Source organism: Chrysemys picta, chromosome 1 (assembly GCF_011386835.1).
Source record: "Chrysemys picta bellii isolate R12L10 chromosome 1, ASM1138683v2, whole genome shotgun sequence".
Lineage (NCBI taxonomy): Eukaryota > Metazoa > Chordata > Testudines > Emydidae > Chrysemys > Chrysemys picta.
The window spans coordinates 311298448-311321885 of record NC_088791.1 but is presented as its reverse complement, the minus strand read 5'-3'; the positions used below and the strand labels follow the sequence as shown (position 1 = coordinate 311321885).

The following is a 23438-nucleotide window of genomic DNA, read 5'->3' as shown; positions in this document are numbered from 1 at the left end:
CTGGAGAACCAACCAGGAGCCAGGCTCTAGGATGTAGAACTGCCAGGTTGGGGTGAAAGACGCCAGCTACACCCAGAGACAGGAGATGAGCAATGGTGAGGAGCTTGATTAGCAGAAGGACACAGAACTGAAGCTGGTAAGGGTATCAAGCTTGTCTTGGCCAGGTAGCTAAGGTCCATTGGCTAGAATCTGGGTCTGCAGAGCCTTGGACAGCTGATGTTCCCACAGTGCCACCAGGAGGCTAAGCAGAGCTAACAGGGAGCACTGTGGAGAGTAAGCACTGCAGGAAGTACCACCCAAGGGAGCAGAGGTGCAGACTTTGTGATTTCCCTGGAGATGCTGGACCCCCGCTCTGCCCCAGACCACACCCCACTCCACCCCTTCCTCCAAATTCCAACCACGCCCCACCTCTTCCCACCCACGCCCAGTCCACCTCTGCCCTGCCTCTTCTTGGTCCCTGCTCCACTCCCACCCCGTTCTGCCCCTTTCCCACCTCTTCCTGCCCCCACTCCTTCCCCTTCCCCCAGTGCCTCCTGCACACTGCTGAACAGCTGATTGCGGCGGGCGGGAGAGGCTGGGAGGGAGGGGGAGGAGCTGATTGGTGGGGCTGCCCATGAGTGCTGAGCATACACTTTTTCCCCCCCATGGGAGCACCCACAGAGTTGGTGCCTATGCAAGGGAGCCAGCATGACAATACCCTGTGGCCCTATAAATTGGCCAAGCACCCTATTTAACTCCAGGGGTTGCCCCAGGAAGCTGTGTGAGCAAACACAGAATTCGGCCTGCTGTGACTCCAGATTTCATCTTGTCTCCTGATCTCCAGTCTCCGATCTCAGCCTGACTCTTGTCTCCTGACTCCGGCCTGGTACTATTTTGGTACAAGCACCTTAGCAAAGCCATGCTTACTCTCCTTGGAGCTCTGGGGCTTCACAAGCCTGCTGGTACTGGAGGAAGAATCCCTGGCCTCAACAATACCCACTGAGACAGAGGACATTAACACAGACCTGGTCTTTTTTGGATCTGGCTCTTTAGATAAAGAGAGTCCATACTCCTGTTCTTGGCAGTCTTCCCAATGTGCTCCAAAGACTTCCCTTTCTTGGGAGAAGCTGCTCTGAGGTGACAGGGCACTGATCTGTCCAGGGACAGATGTGTGTGTGGAGGAGGAGAGGGGGTGTCTCCTGACGTGCCTCAGAGGGTTGTTGCAGGGAACATTCCATTGCCAACAGCCTGAGCTTTATCTCCCCGTTCTTCCCAGCCCTGGATTTAAGGGCTAAACAAAAAGGAGCACTTCTGGGAGATGTGGAACTCCCCCAGACAACGGACACACTTGGAGTGTCTGTTGCTCATTGGTATAGCCTCCCAGCAAGAGAGGCAGCATTTGAAGGCTGGTGAACCAGGCAAACCACATCAGGAGAAGACAAATCTCCTGTCAGTCCCCTCATCTAAAACCAACTATATTAACACTAACAACAACTCTAAGCTAAGTAACTTTGCTAGAAAAAAGGTGAAGAGGAAAAGGCCAAGTATGCTCTAGGGAGCAGACATATTAATGTTTCATCTGGGGCCAAGGCAGTAGAGGAGGCACAAGGCACATGCGTGGGTCAAATGGACAGTGCTAGCTAGAAATCTTTATCAGGGGACTCAAGAGGAGCATGTGCACCTGAAGTGGAGCACCAGAGGAAGACACTGCTCCAAGAAGAAAGAAGCATTTCTGTTATGATTTATGCAATTTCCCTCTTCACCGAAATCTACTTATTTTAGTATATTTTCACTCATGCTGTGTAGTCTTTAAAACTTCTCTGTGAAAGGAAGGAGAAGGCAAGAACGGAAGCTGTGTTTTAAATAAGTGATATTATATCCTTGTTTCCATGCTTCAACAGGGATTGAAATAACACATTTAAATACCTTAATGTCTTTAACACGAAACAAGTTAATTTGATACTCTGCTTCCTTGAAATGTTTTGTTAATGCATGCAAACCTCTTAGAAGCCTACCTTTCTTGAAATTAACATAGATTTACCCTGTTCTACCACAAAGTACACTGGTGTTTCAAAATGCCATGCCTGACCTCATCTGCAGAGAAGGTAGGATGGGAAACAGCCCAGAAAGAAAGCTGAGACATATTAAGGTTACTGACATTTAAGAGCATGCAATGGCCCCTAGAGAACCATGCAACTAATATATCACTGAAATTCATGTTCAAAAACTTGTCAAAGTTTTGCTACCAAAATATCATACTTAACAGCTTTTTAATTTGAGTTAGGCCTCCCTTGATACATGCCCTGGAAATCAAAGCAACTAGCCATCTGACTACCAGTTCCAAATAAGAGCTAGACTGTTATTACAGTCAGTAATACAAAGGCTGCTCTAAGAGACATCTTATCACTGACCTACAGCCAAACAAAGGCCTCCACAGAAGACTAACTGACATGAGTAATTGGATAAAATATGGATGTGTCTCGTTGAACCAAAGTATGCATTGTGTCCAATGTATTTTACAGAGTAAATCTCTTAATATTGAATCTTCTAACAACCACCCCCAATAAATATACACTGGACTCTGGTGCACTACTTTAAAAACTTTGCAAACAGCATTGAATCACCTGTTGATGATCTGTATAATATCTGCAATGGGTGCTGTGTTCTTTTAACAAATAAAGAAACAGCCCCAGAGCAGAGCAGAAAAAGACAAAGCAGAGAATAAGAAAACTGTTTCTTTCTTATAAATTTTTGTTTATTAATAATGATTTGCCAAGTTGTGGTGGAATAACTACCTCTTCCTCTCTTCTCTGATGGATGGTGCTGAGTGAACCCTTTTCCAGTCCTGTCCTTCAGGACAATGCTACCAATTATGTCTAGACTACATGTCCAAACCATACACAATTCTTGTTGCATCCTCTTCCATAACATTTTCAAGAGCCAGCCTCTTCTCTACACCCACACAGGTAAAACTCTTACCCAGGCCTTCACCATCTCTCATCCTGAGTACTGTAACCTCCTCTTCTCTGGCCACTCCAACACCTACCCAACTCTCCTAATACCCATCTTTGTCCCCATCTTTCTGGCCCATCACTCAGGTCGTATCGCCCCTTGACAAGTCCCTCCACTAGGTCACACCTTTATTCACCACATAAAATACAAGTTTCTAGTCTTCATCTATGGCAGATTTTTTTTTAAGTAGTTCAGTGTCTCAGCCACTGTAGACTCACCATTCATTTAATCTCTTTTGTCATTTTATTAGTGGCCTCAATTTATCTCCCTGGCATAAATGTGAAGACCTCTCTTAATCCCTTTAAACTCTGACTAGTTGGTAACCTGTTCTGCTTTTCTGTATGATTTCTCTGCAAGCTTCAGCTCACCAGGTATAGTCTAATTGGATGCGCTGGGTTATCTTTATAATGGGAAACAAATAAATACAATAAAGTTGTTAATTACTTCCTGCCTCTTCCATTTTTAGTGCATGACAATACAAGTTTCTATTTCAACATTCCCTAACAAGAACTGCCAATTATGAACCCATACGACTGTACCCATTCTTCTGAACTGGAAACCATATATTGCAATTAGGTTTCAGAGTGGTAGCCATGTTAGTCTGTATCAGCAAAAAGAACAGGAGTACTTGTGGCACCTTAGAGACTAACAAATTTATTAGAGCATAAGCTTTCGTGGGCTAAAACCCACTTTATCAGATGCATGGAGTGGAAAATGCAGTAGGAACACACACACACACACACACACACACACACACACACCATGAAAAGATGGGGTTGCCATACCAACTCTAACAAGACTAATCAATTAAGGTGGGCTATTAGCAGGAGAAAAAAAACTTTTGTAGTGATAATCAGGATGGCACATTTCAAACAGTTGACAAGAAGGTATGAGTAACAGTAGGGGAAAATTAGCATGGGGAAATAGTTTTTAGTTTGTGTAATGACCCATCCACTCCCAGTCTTTATTCAAGCCTAATTTAATGGTGTCCAGTTTGCAAATTAATTCCAGTTCTGCAGTTTCTCATTGAAGTCTGTTTTTGAAGTTTTTTTTGTTGAAGAATTGCGCCTGTATTTTCCACTCCATGCATCTGATGAAGTGAGTTTTAGCCCACGAAAGCTTATGCCCAAATCAATTTGTTAGTCTCTAAGGTGCCACAAGTACTCCTCATTCATATTGCAATTAGTCATTTTTCATCACACAAATCAATGCAATTCTCTGTGAATTCAACTCCTTCTTCTGTACACCACTGGAGCACTCATCCTTTGGCTCTAGTATTGGGCTTTGGCTACACTGGCGCTGTACAGTGCTGCAACTTGCTGCGCTCAGGGATGTGAAAACGCCCCCCCCCCGAGCGCAGCGCTGTAAAGCGCCAGTGTAATCAGAGCCTGCAGTGCTGCACGCTCTCTCGCAGCACTGCAAGCTACTCCCCTTGGAGAGGTGGAGTACATACAGCGCTGCGACGAGAGCTCTCTTGCAGCGCTGGCGACGCGACTACACTTGCACTTCCCGAGTGTAGCCAAGGCCTAAGTCAATCACTTCTCATCACTCTAATTGGCACAGGAAGGATCTTCACAGGGCGTGAACTATGAGGAACCTGTGCCCTGGGCTCAGTGCAGTAGGCAGATTGGTCAAGGTGCAGGGGCACAACCTGTTTCTGGGTGAACAAAGGGTTAATTTGAAATCAGCTCTCTCCCCCCCTCCTGCAAAGGTGAAGAGCTGAGGTGTATTTGCTTAAAATTCCCACCTTCGGCTCCAGCTTCCCCAAAATGCTTTTTGGGCAGAGAGCAAGCATTAAAAGCTAAACCTGAAAGGTGAATCTTTTGAAAAGCAATGAGCGTGTGTAAATAGGGTGCTATACTGGAGCATATTTTGCATACTTATCAATAACGATTGCAAGTGGCAACTGCTAGAATACTGTTTTAAAAGTGAAATTCATGTATCAAGTTAATTTTGAGCTTTCCTCAACTCAAGATGATTAGCATGGAAACAAATGTGCATTAATCAGCCTGAGTGGTTTGCATGCAATACAGATGTCTGTCACTTTCAATGACTGAGCAAAAATTTTTACACTATCTGCACAATGTACAAATTAGTATCTTTACAGTATTAAACACAGTATGGCATATATGTGACTGTTTTATATAGCAAAATTGCTTATAGAATTTTGAAGAATATGGTAAAATTAAGTGACAACTGAAATTGTGTTCATTAACGAATATTTTAACCCACTTAGAGTGGTTCTGCCCTGGGGTGAAGCTGAAGGCTAAAATAGGATAACCATGATGAATACCTGCCTCTGGACTCTGAATAACAATACTATCACAGTGTCTATCAACTCATCTGAGTTGCGTTACCAGATAGCAAGCATTCTGCTCCTTCACACCAAAACACTGCCCCAAAATACTATACTGTAACATGTTAAGATTTTGCTGCTATTCCATGGAACATTCCTATTCAACTCACACCACTCAACAAAAACAAAACAAAAATAGTGGGGGAGATAGGCTTTTAATGTAATTAATAGATTTGAGATTTTATTTGCCCATAGCAACTATCTTGTCATTACAGCAGTACTGTTATTTCTCTGTTCCATTTGAGCTCTAACAATACATTAACAGTTTTCTGTCTCTTTCTGAAAAAAGGCCTCTTGTAGTTTAAATGAAGAAAACAAATGAATGAGCAAATTTTGATTACATTCTGCTATTAGAAAATGTAAATATTTGGTGTGACAGTCCATAAAGAGATGTACCTTAGCAGGGAAGTTAAGCATAAACCATAACTGCCATCAGAGGGCTGTACCATCTGCCAACATATCATATTGACTGTTCATGACACAAATTGACAGGAATGCCTGATTTAGAAGAAATTAAATTTTAAAGTTTTGGAATAGATTAAACAGTACAGCTTAATATAGGTTGATGTAGTGTCATTGGGATAAAATATTAAAATCTATTGCATTTTAGAGCTGATTTGAGCTAGCAGAACAGTTCTCACAAAAAAACAAAAAAACAAACAAACAAAAAACAACCACACACACATAGAAGTCTCCAAAGTTAGGATCCTAATAGGAAGTGGTGTGAACTTTTAAAGCACACAACAGCTTCCGTAAGTCAAGGTGTGTGCCGCACTTTTAAAAATCAGGCCACTTATATAGATGCTTTAATATGGAATTAAGGTGACCAGATATCCCGATTTTAGGGACAGTCCTGATATTCAGGGCTTTTTCTTATATAGGTGCCTATTACCCCCCACCCCCCTCCCAATTTTTCACACTTGCTATCTGGTCACCCTATATGGAATTAGGAGTCTGACCTTGGGCAGACATTTTAAAAACTGTTGGCCAAACTGTCTAACTTGTGCCCAACTGATAACTGGCAGATTATTAAATTATATTATTAATACATATTCTATCAGCACCTACAGCATGCTGTGAACTTTACACAACAAATGGTAGAAGAAGGATACCCCTGAAGTGTTTGCACTCTAAATGTTCCATATGATACAGATAGCAAGGGTAACACACAGTAGGGAGGGGATGGAGAGGAAAGGCAGAGGCCCCTAGTAACAACATCACAGTAACTCAGTTTAGATACATAAATATCTAGAATCACTAACAAATTGTTTTGGGGTATGTTTTTGTTACATTCAATTATCACTTTTCCTGTGAGTAATTATATCTGAGGTAATAGATCTCATACATGATAACTTGTAAGGTACCTTTTGTGATTTTAGTGCAACATTAACAGCCCATATGGGAGTATTAAAATTCATTACCTGATAATATGCTTTGAAAAAAACTGGAAGCTGATAGATTGAATAGCCATAGCCTAGAAACATAACTTTTGTTAATTTGAAACTATTTCCCTTACTTAATCCATGGAATGCTATACCTAATTCTGTTTAGGCTTTGTCTACACTCAAAAGTTGTACAGCTTTAACCCCCAACTCCCATTGTGGACAGTTACATCAGCATAAAAGGACTAAACTAGAGCAGCATAAGCACTGAGTTCATTCCTGAACAGGAAGAGAAATAAGCACTTTAATACCAGTATAACTGCATCCATGCTAGGGGTTGTATCAGTATAACCATGTCGGGGGCAGGGCGGAAATCACATTCCTAACTATACTTATATATATATATATATATATATAAGAAATAATTATACTGGTACAAAATCTGTAAGTTTGAACAAAAGCAGCTCCTGGAAGAAATGAAATGGTTACTCCCTTTACAATGGTAGTGATCGCTGAGCTATATTTGATGTGGCAGATACATTATAGTCAATAATAGTATTTTAATAGTTCAAGAAATATAAATAGCTAACAATTCAATCCTGCAGCTTGTTCTGCATGGCATCTGGGACCCTCAACCTGTGTGAAGTCCCAGTGACTTGGATTTAGGAATTTGGGGCCAGATTTTTAAAGGTATTTAGATGCCTATGTGCAGATAGGTACCTAGTACGATTTTTTTAAAGTGCCTAAGAAGATTAGGCACCTAATCCCTGCACTTCTACTTCACTTAGGTGTTTTTGAAAATGTTACCCATAAATCTAGTTTGCCCTTTCCTATGTTTATCCTTTATCTCAACATCCATCTTCCCTTTGCACAAATACTTCTGTCATTTCAAGTTGCATAGTCACACCCATCTTTTTGTTTGTAGTAGCAGTATTTTACTGACTCTTGATCATGCAAAACTCTCATTAACTTCATGTGGAGCTGGAGGGTGTCCTTGGTATATTAGTAGAATGAAAGTTGTAATGCTATATTTATAAGAAACTCATCAGTGAAAAATATATTCTTAGAAATCCCTATGATGTTTTCAGATTTTTGTAAAATGTTCCAATTTTATGTGATTTACCAAACCCTATCAACCTGCTAACATTTGATAACTCTAAACAGGGATGTGCCTTTTAACTCCATTGAAATTATTTGAAAGAGCTTTTAAGCGGGAGAGTTGAAAAATCAAAATATTTTGCTAAAAAGCCAACCCATCATTATCCTTCCTAAATAGGGGTCATTAGGATGTACACATCTAGGAGCCGATTCTTCACTCTCTTGCCCTTTGTGTAGTAGTTTACATTTGTACAAAGAGGCTGTAAAATGTCGCAATTCTGATTTGGTAACTTTTTGAACACACTTTTCACAGATGTAAATAATTGTGCATGGCGCCAAGCAATGAAGAATCAGGCCACACAGTTTTCACCATTATTTAAAGAATGTTTTTTAAAGTGAAGATAAAACAAGATCTTGCAGACTTCTGAGACTTTTGCTGCAGCCCAATTAAGTCATATCAGTGCTAATACAGTTATGTATTGGGATTTTCAGGAACAAAAGATGGTTGGGTATATTTTTAAAAAGTTAACCTTTTCCTAAAGGCAGACAGAAGGATATTGCCTGAAGGACCCTGTGTCCTGGAGAGAAACTGGCTTTGAAAAGTTTCAGCAGGCAGCATGATAATGAGCCCATTTCTATTGACTTGTTATCTTCAAAGGTGAACTCTTGGGCAGCAAAGAGGCAGCGTTCAGCACCAGGCTGTTACTGTGAAAAAAGTCCTCCTTATCCATTTTCATATCAGAGTGATTTATATTATCAGACAGTCAAGCCTATTACTGCCACAGTGATTTAAAACACCAGACGGTACAGACTGCTAGCATCACAGTGATTTAAAATTTCAGATAGTCCAGATTATTAGCACAAATACTAACAAATACATCCCACCTTGTTGATGTCAAGGTAATTTAAAATACCTATCAGCCTAGGCTACTGGCACACAGAGGTGAAAGAGCTAGACTGTATAAAACAGCTTTTTATAGAAGTGGAAACCACGGAAAATGAAAAAAAGGACTGCCAAAAGTTTTACTGCGTTCATTAATATTTTTCATGACTCGGGCAAGATTATAGGTAGCAACCCTGTGAGGAAAAGGATGACTTGTCCATTGCTGAAATATTCATTGACTTAGTGGGGATCAAGGTTTGGGCTTTTGGGGATTTTTAGATAAGGTACCTTAGGCATGTGCCAGGGCATGACCAAATAGGTTGTTGTTGGGGTTTTTTGTATCCAGTTATGAAAAAGAAAAACAAAAGTCAGCTCACAGGATTCCATCTATCTATCTATCTAGGCGCACATACACACACACACACTTCCCAGGTTATTAAATGGCTATTGCAGCAACATGTAGATTTCTATAAACCAGCATATTGAATGTTACCAAGAACTCAAGTTTGCTTTAAATGTACAGCTGAATTTTGTCAACGGGAGATAACTAATAAGCCAACATTTACAAAAGAATGTGTGCAGAGAAAAAAAAAATCGGTGTGCATTCAGCCCAAGCTATCCTCAAAAGCATGGATCATTAGTGAGGTATAATATATGAGCCCCACATTCAAATACCACCATCTCTTTGCTTTCCTGGCATACCACAAACTCCTTGGGATGATGTGTTGCAAAACATGCTCTGGAAAACTCCTTGGAATGATGTGTTTCAATGTTCAAAATGCTAAGTGACATGGCCAGTACTTCTCTTGAGGGGCTGTAAAAATTAATTTACAAGGCAAAACAAAAGCAGTATCCAGAACAGAGCTCAGCAACAAGGAGGGGCAGCTGTCTCAGACTATAGTTACTAGAATTGTACACCCACAAGCCAGACTGGTTCAGGCCCTGATTAATTCTGTCACATCTGCTGAATATATGGTTTCACAGTGAGATCCCTAAACTGGCACAGCTCATTCACTGAGAGAGATTCTCTTTCTGCCCAGAGATGTGGGCAGTCTGCAATACTGTCACTCTGGCATCTTTAAAAAACACTGAATTCTCTTAAAAATAAGAAATTAAAGCAAATGCCTTACTTTACCTAATCTCATACAGTCTTCTATAATCCAATTGGCAGCATTTTATCATTTCTCCAAACAGGATTAATAAAGAAGGCTCAAAAATGCTATAAGTTGCACTGGCAGTGATATGGAAAGTAATGGGTTTACAACTGCAGAGTTCCACTAGGGTTAGGAACTTTAACATAAAAAGTGGTCAAAAAACTGAATTCAAAGTCAGGGCACTATATGAGCAGCCCTTCCCCAAGCGCACTGGAAAACAACAAGATTACAGTCTACAAATAGCAGCTTTACACTTAGATTTTTGTTAATAATCAAATGCAAGCTAAAAACATTGCGGTCTCAAAAATTCAGATAGGCTGAAGGCATCCAAAAAAGTAAATTACCAAATCTTGTGTTTAAAAAAAAAAAAATCGAAACAAATGTATACAATACTAATATCTGTTTATTCTCGAAATGCCCTTGGGTCATAACATTGGTGCTTCACGGGGTGGTCTTTCTTTTCAAGACTATGGATCTGATTCTCATTTGCACCCTTTTCACTGCCACAGTTTCCATGACCCCATATGACAAGTTTACATGCCACTGCAGTGTGACAGTCTTAGTGTACATGAAAATCAGGCTCTATACATTTATTTTTGGAGTCATGTAAACGCCTAATTTCTTTTAAATGCATCTAGCACAAAATTCTTGCCAATTTTGGGTGAGAAGGCTAGAGGTTAAAAAAAGTACAGGGCGTCATCTCCCCTAATAGGGGCTGATCTAGACTCTGCAAGGGCGGCCATGTCAAGACATAGCTCTGCCGGCCAAACCCCTTAGTGCAGATGCAGCGTAAACTGGCAGGAGTATCTACCCCATTTCCCCAACTTCATTAACTATGCTGACAGAAACAGTGTTTGCCAGCACAATTGTATCTACTCTGTGGGCTTTTCCAGCATAGCTAGGTAGGCTAGGGATATAATTCTTTCCACACTCCTAGATGACATAGCTATGGTGGCAAAACTGTAGTGTAAAACTAGGCCTCACTAGGCAATGGAACCATCTTGGGTCATCTATGCAAGGTCACGCTGGATTGGATGGAGACTGCCCCTTCCTTAGTGTGGAGCCATACTCCACACTCACTGAGGCAGACCATGATTGGTCTGCTGTAGGAGAGAGGCCATGGCATAGATCCTTCCATCCCTCTCACCCTGTGTGTGGGTGATGTCTATACTTTGGACAACATAGCCACTGGACTCCATGGCTGCTCTGCAGATGGGGTGAGACGATTCTTTCTTCTAGTCTTGCCCTGCCAGCCCACTCCTCACGCATGATCTGTGCTCAGCGTCAGAATTGCTTCCCATAACTTTCACTTGTCATCATGTCCTTAGTGTGTAATGGTTGTTTTTATTATAGTGATGTATATAATGATAGATCTCGATTGGAATAGCACTTGGTAACCTTAATGATAAGTTAACAATATGCTTGAGTGGGAATAATTATAAATTTCTCACTCTTTTGCTTTTTAAAACAGTTGTAGGATAAAAAATAAGTATGATTTGTACCCAATCCATTATAACTGTACCCCACTTGGCTAAGTACCCCACCTGAGAGAAATCTAAAGTCAATGTAGACTCGACAGAAATAGAGTGGTCTGATCCTGCAGTCCATACACTGGCTAAACTCCCTCTCTAGGCAATAGTTTTGCCTATAAAGAGAATAAAAGATTAGTCCTATGTGTATATTTCTAATTTAGTTTTTTAAAAGCACAACAATTATCACAGAACATTTCAAACCTATCAAAATTGCATATTTTAACGCTGTCACTAGTGCGTAAAGTCTGAACATCTCTCTTCTTAATTGAAGGGGAAATCAAAATTTGTTGAACCTGTTAACACATTTTTAGCTTCCTTCCCTCACCTCTGCAAGAGAATGGGAAATTGCGAGGTAAACCTACTTCTCCTAATTAAGGAAAATCAATCAGAAACAGCAGAAAACAGTTTCAGGAAATTGACCATTAGTCTCATTTCTACATCACAGCTGCTGAAAGAGAGAGATACAAATAGAAAAGTGGAATCTTTTAAAACTTAATTTCATGATCAGACTTTCTTAAAAGGCCCAAAACAAGACAAGATCGGATCAAAATGAGAAGACGAGGCACTAATAATAAATAAAAGTAAACCCAGTTTTAGGCATGTGCGATCATAAATATGATGATTTTCACTGAATTTTATAGCAGGGATCCTCAGAATTCCATAATGTGAACCACAGCTTGATACACAGATGGCTCCATGAACATCTCCCCTCAAATTCATAATCTTACAACATCCCTATGGCATCTACAGTGATGGCTTATATGGCAAAGTGATATTAGGAAAGTATTAGATATCTTTAATGCAATTTAGCAGCTGAAAAACAAAAAGCTACCAGCACATGCCTGACCCAAAGCCCACTGATATCAATGGGAGCACACTAACTGTAATGGGCTTGAATCAGGCCAATGTGACCAGCCAGTACAGACCATAGTTTGAGAACCCCTGTATAGATATTTTATGTGTAAGAAACAGTTTCCAAAGCAAGTCATTTCTGAAGGTCATATGAGCACACTTTGCACACTTGCAATTAGCAACATAAAACTTTCTCATTACATTACTATTCCCAGCACACAATGTAGCAGCTGAGAAAGAAATCAACTCAATTATGTGTGTTGGGCAATGAATGAAACAAATCTATAGTCGCCTTTTTATAACAAAAAAGCCTGAATAATGAGATACTTGCCTGAACTATCAGTGAAAAAGGTAAAAGGGGAAATGATCTTCTGTTTCTTAAGCAACCTTCTAAGTGCTGCTCACTCAAGAGAAATCTAATGAACTCTGTTTCATTTTTGAAATCTTTACTTTCAGTAGCACATAAAAGGGCACAGGCACATCACATTTCACCCAAAATGTAAGCTTTGTAACAAAACAAACAGTTTACCAGTATATTACCAAAGCCTACAACTACAGGAATGTTTCCATCATTTTTCTATTATTTTAGTATCTAATACACTTTCTTTAATCAAACAAACCTCCTTTTGCAGCATTTGCAGCCTAAACTGTGCTCCTTTGTGTTGGAGCATGAGACTCAAAGTGAAATTGACTAGAAAAATCTAATCTTGACCAATATTGAGAGAAATGTAAAAAACTAGTAGCTCTGGCCCCAGCATACCCCACTCATTCCCTGCCTAACTAGAGTACTTGTATCATGCTCTTATTATAGTATCTGGGTGCCTCAATTTTTAATGTATTCATCCTCGTAACACCCAAGTAGTAAGGAAGTACTGTTTATCCCTATTTTACAGATAGGGAATGGACTTCCAGAGAGGCTAAAATTGACTCATCCAAGGTCACAGAGGAAGTCTGTGGCAGGCACTTGAACCCAGGTCTTTCAAGTTCTAGGCTAATACCCTAATCACTGGAATATCCTCTTTCTTTTTCCTGAAGACTTCCTACAAGGGACTCTTCTGGCTACAGCTTGCTCCAAGTGAGGATCTCCATGGATAAAATAATACAGTCCTAGGATGTGCATCACCTCTGTTCTGCCTACTCCTTCCCCTGGTCTGTCCCATCACCAACCCTTAACTTAGAGCAAATTCCAGACACCGAGCGCCTTCTGGAGGGACTGAAAGAGAGAGAGAGAGAGAGAGAGAGTTCCACAGGAGAAATTTAGCCCAGCCTCTCATAGAAGGGGGAAATCTGAGCACTGCATAGATCTTAGGTGGGATGGGGAAGCAACATGAGCCTGTGGTGTTTAGAGGTTGGGGGCAGGTATAGCTCAGTGGTTTGAGCATTGGCCTGTTAAACCCAGGGTTGTGAGTTAAATTCTTGAGGGTGCCATTGAGGGAGGGAGAAAAGTCAGGGACAGTACTTGGTCCTGCTAGTGAAGGCAGGGGACTGGACTCAATGACCTTTCAAAGTCCCTTCCAGTTCTATGAGATAGGTACATCTCCATACATTATATTAGCTAAAAACCAAAGTAATCTATGATCAGCAATGTGTGTACTCGAGAGAACTTACAATGCAAATGAGCTTCATTAATCATGAGCTAACAGTCACAAGTTCCTTGGCAGCCAGTTTTAGGACCTTTCCATAAATGTATTTTAATTGGCTTTCTACATAGAGAGAGCAGTGCATTTTTTTTTTTAAATATTGTGGTCTGGCAGAGTCCATTCTCAAACCACACCTTGACCTCCTAGATGGAGCTATAGGTAATTTCCAGTGGCAGGAATGAAACTGGTTAACTCAGGAAGCAATTACATTCTTTGCCGATTGTGGCAGTGGAGGATCCCTAGTTAATGACAGCACTTTTTAAAGGAAAAAGTCAATTTCCATCTTTTAGTTTTACTTGTAATCAGCCATCACCATGAAAGCTACTAAAATTTCTCTCTCGCCATCTATACTGCTCTCTTGGTTGCTGAAGATACTAAAGACACAGGATTAAAATAAAAAGGGGAGAAGAAAAAGACGTTCAGAACCATATAATCTAAATTAGAATAATTGCTAACACAGACAGGATCATTGCCAAATGTACATAGGTCAGAAGTAACAGTCCACCTCAAAGCAGCTGCAGTCATACTACTTACTCTCTCTTTTTTTTTTTTGGCTGAATAGCATTTTCCTCTGAGCAGATCCTGAAGCAGAAACATCTAAATATATGCTAATGCCCAGCAGAGCAATATCTTCTTTTGATTGATTCAACAGTACTGAAAGATCAAACCACTTATTATACAAACAACCCAGTCTTCAATATGGTACATGTCTGCATGAAAGCTGGAAGGAAGTGAACAAGCTAGCTACTAATGGCTTACATGGATCTGAAAGTGACAACATTTTTAAATGCTTAGAGATAAAAGTGCATTTTTCTTAAATTGTCACATCAAGCCATAAAGTTCTGGAAAACATGTCATTCTACTGTTAAAGGAAAGAATTTGTAAGATTTATGAAGGGAAAGCACTTCTAGGAACTTCAGGAAAACCATGAGAGTTTAAAATAAACACAGGATAATTAGGTAATTTTCCAGTCAGTTACTCTCCTGAAATAGGGTTAAATCCATAATGTAATGTTACATAAATTCATAAGAAGTTAATGAGTGTCTGCTGCTGGAGCTCAGTGACTAACGCCCTTAGCTGGTAGTTGTAGCAGACAAATAAGCCTCTTATATGGACTTGTCACTAGAGATTCACACTGGAGTCATGTGGGCTACATATGGAAACATCCTACTAAAATGACAATACTGAATATCCTAATAAGAAAAGGCTAAAATGTGGTTCATGTATTTGTCCTCTAGAATTCAGTAGACTCTATAGCTGTCTCCACAGTGGCACCGCAGGATCATGGAACATTGTGCAGCTAAGTGCTATGTAAGTGTCCTCCTAAAGCTTTGCAAATGAATCTAAATCCTGACAGCAGTATTCTTGCTGTTTTACTCATGGGTCTCTCCTGGGCACAGACTGTCAATTGCCCTGAATTATAACACTTTATGATGTGGATAAAGCCCACCAAAGAATGAATGAAACCAAACACATTTTCATTTATGTTCTAATTATTTGAACCCTGAGTTCAGGTGGCAAATAGTGATTGTGTCTTTAATGCAATCACCCACATCCAATACTTTTTTTTTTGGGGGGGGGGGGGGAAATGCATGCTGGAATATTTTATTTTTCATCTAACAATACATTTGTTTGCTTTAAAATTGTGCAATAAGTGGGAAAAATCATATTGGATTATCTTCATGATTGTACATTCTTAGCTCACAGGTTTCACTAATTTCAACTCCCTCCAGGTGGTTCTTTTTTGGGCTTATCCCTATGAAGCAGCCCCTCAAAGTAAACTATCATGTGCTTATGGCTACATTCAAAGGCTCACTTCTGTTCCTATCCTTCTTGATTTATCAGCTGCATATAACAATGCAAATTTAACTCTTCAACTTTAGTATATAGTGCCATGTTTTTCCATCTCATTGCTTTCAGGATTCTCTTCCTACCTCTCTGATAGAAATCATCACCCCAAGAAAATCACTCTCCTTCTCTCATATCCTTCTCTTTCTATTATCCTCTCCTTTCTATGATCCTCTCCACAGCTCTGTTCTAGATCCCCTATTCCCCCACCCCTTTATATTTGCCTTCTTGTGATATATTTGATCATAGTTTATAATGCCATATGTACATTAAAGACACCAGATATATTTCTGCTTTTCTGTCATCTCCTTGCACATTCTTGACTCAGTCTTCTTTTCTGAGAGCCAGCTATCTTAAATAAAAGATGGTCAAGATAACATTTTTTCTTCTCTCACAATTGAAGATATTTTTATTTTGCTAGTCTCTAATGTTAATATCTTAGCTATTACCTTTGGTCAGAGATTCTTTCTGCCACCCACATGTTCCAACATCCTAATTCCTGTTCATATCACCTCTTGAACATCTTTCCCATCACACTTTATTCTTGATACAGATACTACTAGAAATGTAATCCTATGCTGGCCTTCTTGAATCTATCCTTTGGCATCTCCCATCTGCTAAAAAGCAATTGTATCACTTTTGAGTTTTGCTCTGTAACTCTCACAGCTTTCCCTCCCTCAAATGACTTCTTGATTAGCTGCATTGACATTTTAAAATTCTAATCCTTACAATGCTATTGCATTGCACAGGCCCTTCATTCTTCTTATTTAGCCAATGCTTACTCTATGTACTCTCTCTCCCACAGCTCCAACTCATGAAAACTCCCTCCATGCCTTTTCCCCTAAGTGCCAAATCATTAAGCGTGAAAAGGATTGTAATGTACAAGGGAATGTGTTTGTAAGCAGCATATGTGCAGGGAAGTTGTCTAAAAATGTTTAAGACCAGACAGCCTCGTCTAGATAAAGATGATAAACAGGTCCATCCTAGACAAAGGCATATGGGTTTACGTCAATGTACATATTAGCTGTAAACAAAGCTATCAAGCTAAACCAGCAGGGGTTATCCTCAGCCTGAACTCAAGAGACAAAATTAACATAGCTCCTCCACCTGAGAGAGACACAAAGGAGACTGAATCCCCAGGAGGTCTTCCTGACTTGTAAGACAAAGACGTCCCGTTGGGAACAAAGAATGGAGAGAGACTCTCTTTATCCTTCATCTTAAGGAGATAAAGAAACCAAGTGATTTGATCTCTGTGATGGGTCCCAGTCAGTAAGAAGCTGGAAAAGAGACAGAGAAAAACCCATCTTGAAATGCTAGATTATGTTTTAGACGTGTTTTCACTTTTATTTCCTCGTAACTGTTGTTTACTTCTGTACCAGATATGGACTGGTCACAGCTTGCTTATATACACCAGATGTGCTCATTGTAAGATCCTTTAATGCTCTGCCAGGTATGGCTGAGGTTAGCTCAAATAAAGGTATTTTATACCTAGTGCCACCTAGTGGTTCAACAGTCTAATACAGTTTAGACTGCATTCCATTACAGTAACCATCTCTATCTCCATCTCTTTTACTTGATATCACTTAAGCCAGGGGTCCCCAATGCGGTTCCCGCGGGCACCATGGCACCCACCGGGGCACCCATGTGTGCCGGCCTACTGGCCGCCAGAGAAGCAGCCACCAAAATGCTGCCGTGAAGCGGCAAGGTCAAGAAGTGCTACCGCTGAAATGCCGCCGAATTTCGGCGGCATTTCAGCGGTGATGCCTCTTGATGACTCTGCTTCATGGCAGCATTTCGGCAGCTGCTTCTCCGGCGGCCACGGTCCTCAGCGGCTAGTCGTCCGGCGCCCGCCCCACGGAAAAGGTTGGGGATCACTGACTTAATCCATGGTCTTTGTTAATAAAGTTGTTCTACTTTTACTACAAACCAATTCAATGATGTTTTTGAAGGGAAGGATATTTTTACCTCAGTTAAATTAAAATTAAAAAGATGTGATGGACTGACTCTAATAGAGAAGCACACTTGATATCTTCTGTGAATGCACAGTGGTAGGGGCTGTGCAGAAACATCTGAGGAGCTCAAGAGTTCACTGACTGTTACCTGGTAGGCGAGGTCCAAGCTTTGAAGAGTTTGCAGGTGAGGAAGACAGACTGGAATGGCAGGGAGCTGACTGAGTCTAATTGCCAGCAAAACTCACTGTGACAGAGAGGTACAAGGGCTCAAAGCTCTGGGTAACCCCAGCAGCCTGTTACACTAAGTGCAAGACATGGGAGGCTGTCTGGAAGCAGATCTGACTGCTCCTGAAGTCACAGGGGGTCTATATTACTTGAGGTCTAGAACTACATTCACCATACACTTATTTGCTCTCAGAATCCATCGCCTACACCCAGGGTTCTCAAACTGGGGGTCATGACCCCTTGGTGTGTGAGGGGTTGCAAGGTTATTACATGGGGGGGTCCACAATGCCTCCAGCATTTATAATAGTGTTGAATATTTAAAAAAAATATGTTTTTAATTTGGGGTGTGTGTGTCACACTCAGAGGCTTGCTGTGTGAAAGGGGTCACCAATATAAAAGTTTCAGAACCAATGGCCTGCACCTAGAATCAGATCCATGGGGATACTCTGTGCAGTGAATTTGTGATTCTGCTGTTCCTCGCCATGCTTTTACTATAGGGATGATCAACCAGCCCCCATTTCCTCTGTGCACGAGGGTAAACCCCATTCTCACAATGGTATGACACCTTGGGATGACGTATGTCTTCAGACTTGGAGTTTTCTGAGTATCTTATTACTGACCACAGATTTTTCATTTGCAGGGAATAAAATGGGGTTTTTATTTATTTTAAATATCAGATCTAATTCTCCCCCTCTCTTCTTTCCCCGAACTGTTATCCAGTGTAAACCACTCCTTCTTATCTCCATTTTGTAGTCAAGCACTGCATTTATAGTGAGGCTACCAATTGTTAGTCTGGTTCAATTTTTCAGTTTAAAGTACTTGGTACATTTGCCATGATTGCTATATTTTCTTTTTCATCACTGCCTAAACTTTACATTATCAATGGACAGTGGACTTCTCTTGTCACTCAATGGCCACTGAAATGCCCCTCATAAGACATTATGAGCTGTATTTTGTCTTTTGCTGCACAAGTTTTCTAGTGGGGCAGAGAGATTATAGGAAGTCTCTTTCTCTCTCAGTGCAGTGATGTGGAAGCCAGGTGGAATGCTGACCTAGTACTTCCTGATCAACACACCTGTTGATGCTCCATAGCTCCAATGGTCAATGGCACTGCGTGACCAGGCTCCCTCCAGCTCAAGCATACGTGCTGGCACCCCAAGGCAGGCAGTGTGAAAACACAAACTGCTGGTTCCTATACCTCGGCATTTGGCTGAGAATGCTCCCACCAAGACACAGTACGCCATTCTGCCTCTGTAGTCCGTGCTCAGGCAAATGGTTAGGGGTCCACCATAGCTCTTCCCCTGTTCTCTATACTGAAGGTAACAAGCTCTCTCCATTTTCTCTTGAGTTTAACGTTTATATAAGGTACAGATCCCCATGGATTTAATATTTTCAAAGAAAAACGTACAGTGAAATGCTCTTATGAGGATCAGGTTGTGCAAACCCTCTTTTAATCATTATTCTTGAGTAATCACTATATAGTTAGCAAGCATCCTAAATCAAACGTGCACAGAAACCAAATCTCCATCTCAGAAGGACTCACCTCCTGCACACTGCAGAGCACAGAACCTCACCCACTCCTGTAATAGATCCATAACAATACAAGTTCCACATTACATTTAATGCCAAGGTGAGTCAGTCCAATTATACTTGGCTCTCATTTGGCAAAACCATGGGCCAATAAAATGCATCATCCCTCAATAACTCTCAATCAACTCTAGGTAAAGATTGTTCCTGCCTTTGAAAACAGAGAAAATGATGAAAATAAAAGTTTTTCAGAGCAGCACAAGGTGAAACTACACCAGCACACATGGAGATGGACATTTGGAAAGTAAGATTTGATCCATATAGATGAAGGATAGCGAACAGCTATCAGCAGAGTTTTTGTGGGAGTTTGGGGGATGGGTTTCCTCCCCTCCCCTCTAGGTACAGGGTCTAGGTAGAGAAGACAATGATGGTACTGAGGCACCACTAGAAGAGACCAGAGGAGGAGAGGAGAGAAAGAAGATAGATGCAGAAACTGCAGGATGTACATTGTCCTTGAGGGGGCATCTGATTGTATTGTTATGGATCTATTACAGGAGTGAGTGAGGTTCTGTGTCCTGCAATGTGCAGGAGGTGAGTCCTTCTGAGATGGAGATTTGGTTTCTGTGCACGTTTGATTTAGGATGCTTGCTAACTATGGTCGACCCCTAACCATTTGCCTGAGCACGGAATACAGAGGCAGAATGGTGTACTGTGTCTTGGTGGGAGCATTCTCAGCCAAATGCCTAGGTGGAATCCATCAGTCGAGAAGAGTCTTCTTTCTATAAATTCCTCCTAATAGTTGATCATCCAAAATCTTCCTCACACCAATCCTTGACTCATGTGTTGATCTTCATTTATCTTGTCATTTGGAATACTGTTTACAATTCTGGTCATCCATGTCAAGAAAGATAATTTAAACTGGAACAGATGCAGAGAAGGGCTACTAGGATAATCAGGAGAATGGAGGGCTTATCTTATGAAAGGATACTGGAAGAGCTTGGCCCATTTAGTACAGCAAAAAGGCGGCTGTGGGAGGATATGATTGCACTCGATAAATAGATTGGGGGGCGTGAGGGTTAAATACCCGGGAGAGTGAAGACCTGTTTAAGCTAAAAGACAACGCTGGCAAAAGAACAAATGGAAATGAAGTGGCCATGAACAAATTCAGGCTGGAAATTAGAAAGTTTCAAATAATCAGCGGGACGAGGTTCCAGAACAGTCTCCCAAAAGGAGTTATGGGGCAAACAACAAATCAGTTTTGAGAGAGAGCAGGACAACTTTGTAAGTGAAATTGTATGACGGGGATATTTGTGATGGTAGAGGGTGCCACAATGTATGCTTAAGCTGGAAGAAGCCTGGTCACGCTATTGACTATGTCCCTTTGGAGCTATGGAACATCAGCAGGTATGTTGATCAGAAAGTACTAGGTCAGGAAGGGATTCCCCCCTGCCAATGTATTCCAGGAGGGGTTATTTTTTAATCTCCTTCCTCTGAAGCATCAGAAGATGGCCCCAGCTGGAGATGGGACATTGGGGAGGGGCCACAGTTCTGAGGTGGCATCAAGCAATCTCTCTCTCAGATGCTTGTCTGGCTGGTTCTTGCTCAAGTGCTGAGGGTCTAACTGTCATTCATGGGGCTGGGAAGGAATTTCCTCCAGGCCAGATTGGCAGTAACTTTGAGGGGTTTTCACCTTCCTCTGGAACATGTGGGTGTGTGTCACTTGAAATGATTGAGATATATACAGATAATGCTGGCCCTGCCATTGTGGAGGCCTCAGGCACTGGGGCATCAGTCCCTCCTATTCTCATCCTGTGGCACATAACAGTCTAGGTTCCTGTGGGCTGTAATACTTTGGTTTCATTTTGGTTGTTGAGTTTAATGTGTGGACGCTGGGTGGTAGAGGTGGCCTGTGATATATAGGAGATCCGACTAGATGATCAAGTGATCTCTTCTGGCCTTAAACCCTATGACTCTTGGAAGTGATTATTCCACTACATACTATTTAACACCCGATTTCTGTCTAGCTTATGATAATGAATTCAAGTGACACTAACTATGACTACATCCATAAATAAATGTTGGAGTTCGGATTGCCCGTAATGGAGATTCGTCAAGAATTAAATAGTGTTTTACAATGGGTCACTGAGAAAGAATGAAAAGTTTTCTCCACCAGACAGTGAAATCTCACAAAGCTGCAGGGTTCGGTGAGAATGAACTAGACTGCAGGCACATTAATACATAGTTAACTTCCTTCTCAGCATCCTGTCAAATACCACAAGGGTCTGATCTTATTTCATTTGCATATGCCATAAAAATCTTTCCCAAAGAAGAATATTGCATTACCGTATGCAGATTTTCAAACAGGAAACTGAACTCGAGGACAGCACTCAGGAGAATCAGCTCTAAGAAAACAAATCTTATAGGCAAGAAAAAAGAAAAGACGCAGTTAAGCTGGCATTAATTCTTCTACAGAATTTTCACTTGTTTGTTCATAAAGAACTAGCGAATATCTGCACTGAGGAGGGGAGAAAAACACTTAGAAATCTAGGACTGGCTTCTTTTTAGTTTGGTAAATGAATAAGCACAGTTAACACTAAAGTTCTTCACTGAATCATAGTCTTGTCATGCAGATAGCAGCCCTGCCGGTAATCTCAGCTCTGAGTCGATATGAAAGTTAAGCCAAATATCCTAGCTACTTCAGTCCTGGGTCCTGCCGAACAGAGCCTGCCAATTATGCCAAGTTTTGCTAAATTATATGCAGTGCTCCTCTGATGTGTCCCCTCAGCTAAGACTAATAGCTCTCCAATACTTCTTGTTTGTCAGAACGCCAAATGAAACAATTGAAAAACCAAGACAGCAAGTAAGTGTCCCTCTATCCCTTCTGGAATAGATTCAACACTACTGAATAGAATTCCTTAAAGAAGAAATATGTGTTTCCCATTTCCTAATGTGCAATCTCTTTGGACACCAAGACTGCATATTTGGACAGCAGGATTAGCTTCCCATACACTGCTGCCGCTCAACTCAGTCTTCTGGAACAGTAACCTATACAGCAAGTGTCAGGAAGTTCATTATCCCAACAGAAGAAGCAGAGTTATGCTTAATAGAGGCCTACCCTCAGGCTTGAGTGGATGCAAGAAAGAAGTTAAACAGAGATGGAAAATAAAACATGGTATGAAAGGGGAAGGGGAGTGAGGGGAAAGGCCAAAGAGATAGAAGCCCGTGCAAATACATACAAAGCAGAAACAGACATCTACAGCTCCAGAATTTCTAAACAACAGGAAAGAGACACTTCGGGGCCTATGTGAAAAGAAAAGTAACAAGATACTAAAAGGTCATGCCATGAGGCACTGCAGTGTTTAAACACAGACCAAAGCTATTTCCCATTTTAAAATGAAGATAAAGTATCAAATAGGAGCAAGATGACTGATTTATGATAACATATATAATCAAATTCTGTTTTCATGAGTTGAAATGCTGGGGTTGTTCCAGCATTTGTTACACTATTTTCAAGGATTTCACTGGTGTTAGTGTTTTAATAGTTTATTTACATATCTAGACTCAGGTGCCAGTCCTGCTCACCCAAACATAAATGCAAGCTCCAGATTTGCTCTGGTGTAATTGAAATTCTACTTTGCTGCTTTGAGAACTCTTAAACTTGCCGGTCTCCACTAGTTAATTTCCAGAATTTTGATAAGGCCACAAGGGGGTGCTGAGTCAGAAAGGAAGGTACGTCTGCGACCACCAGGAGACAGGACCAAGATTAGAAAATTAGGGTTGGAAGAGACTTCAGGAGGTCATCTAGTCCAACACCCTGCTCAAAGCAGGACCACCCCAACTAAATCATACAAAGTGATTATATTGGACCACTGCCTAAAATGGCCTGAGGAAATCTATGCGCCTTAGTCATTGTGGATGCTTTTCCAAAGAGGTATAAACAATCCCTATAAGGCACAATAAGGCAGCTGCTATGACTTGATCTGCTCAAGTAGAACCTT

The 23438-nt window shown here is 41.0% G+C and overlaps 1 protein-coding gene across 6 annotated transcripts in view; it reads right to left on the bottom strand.

Annotated features, from left to right (window-relative positions):
* The window catches only part of ATP8A2 (ATPase phospholipid transporting 8A2), a 631188-nt gene that overhangs the window by 239976 nt on the left and 367774 nt on the right, over positions 1-23438 (bottom strand). The window lies entirely within an intron of this gene.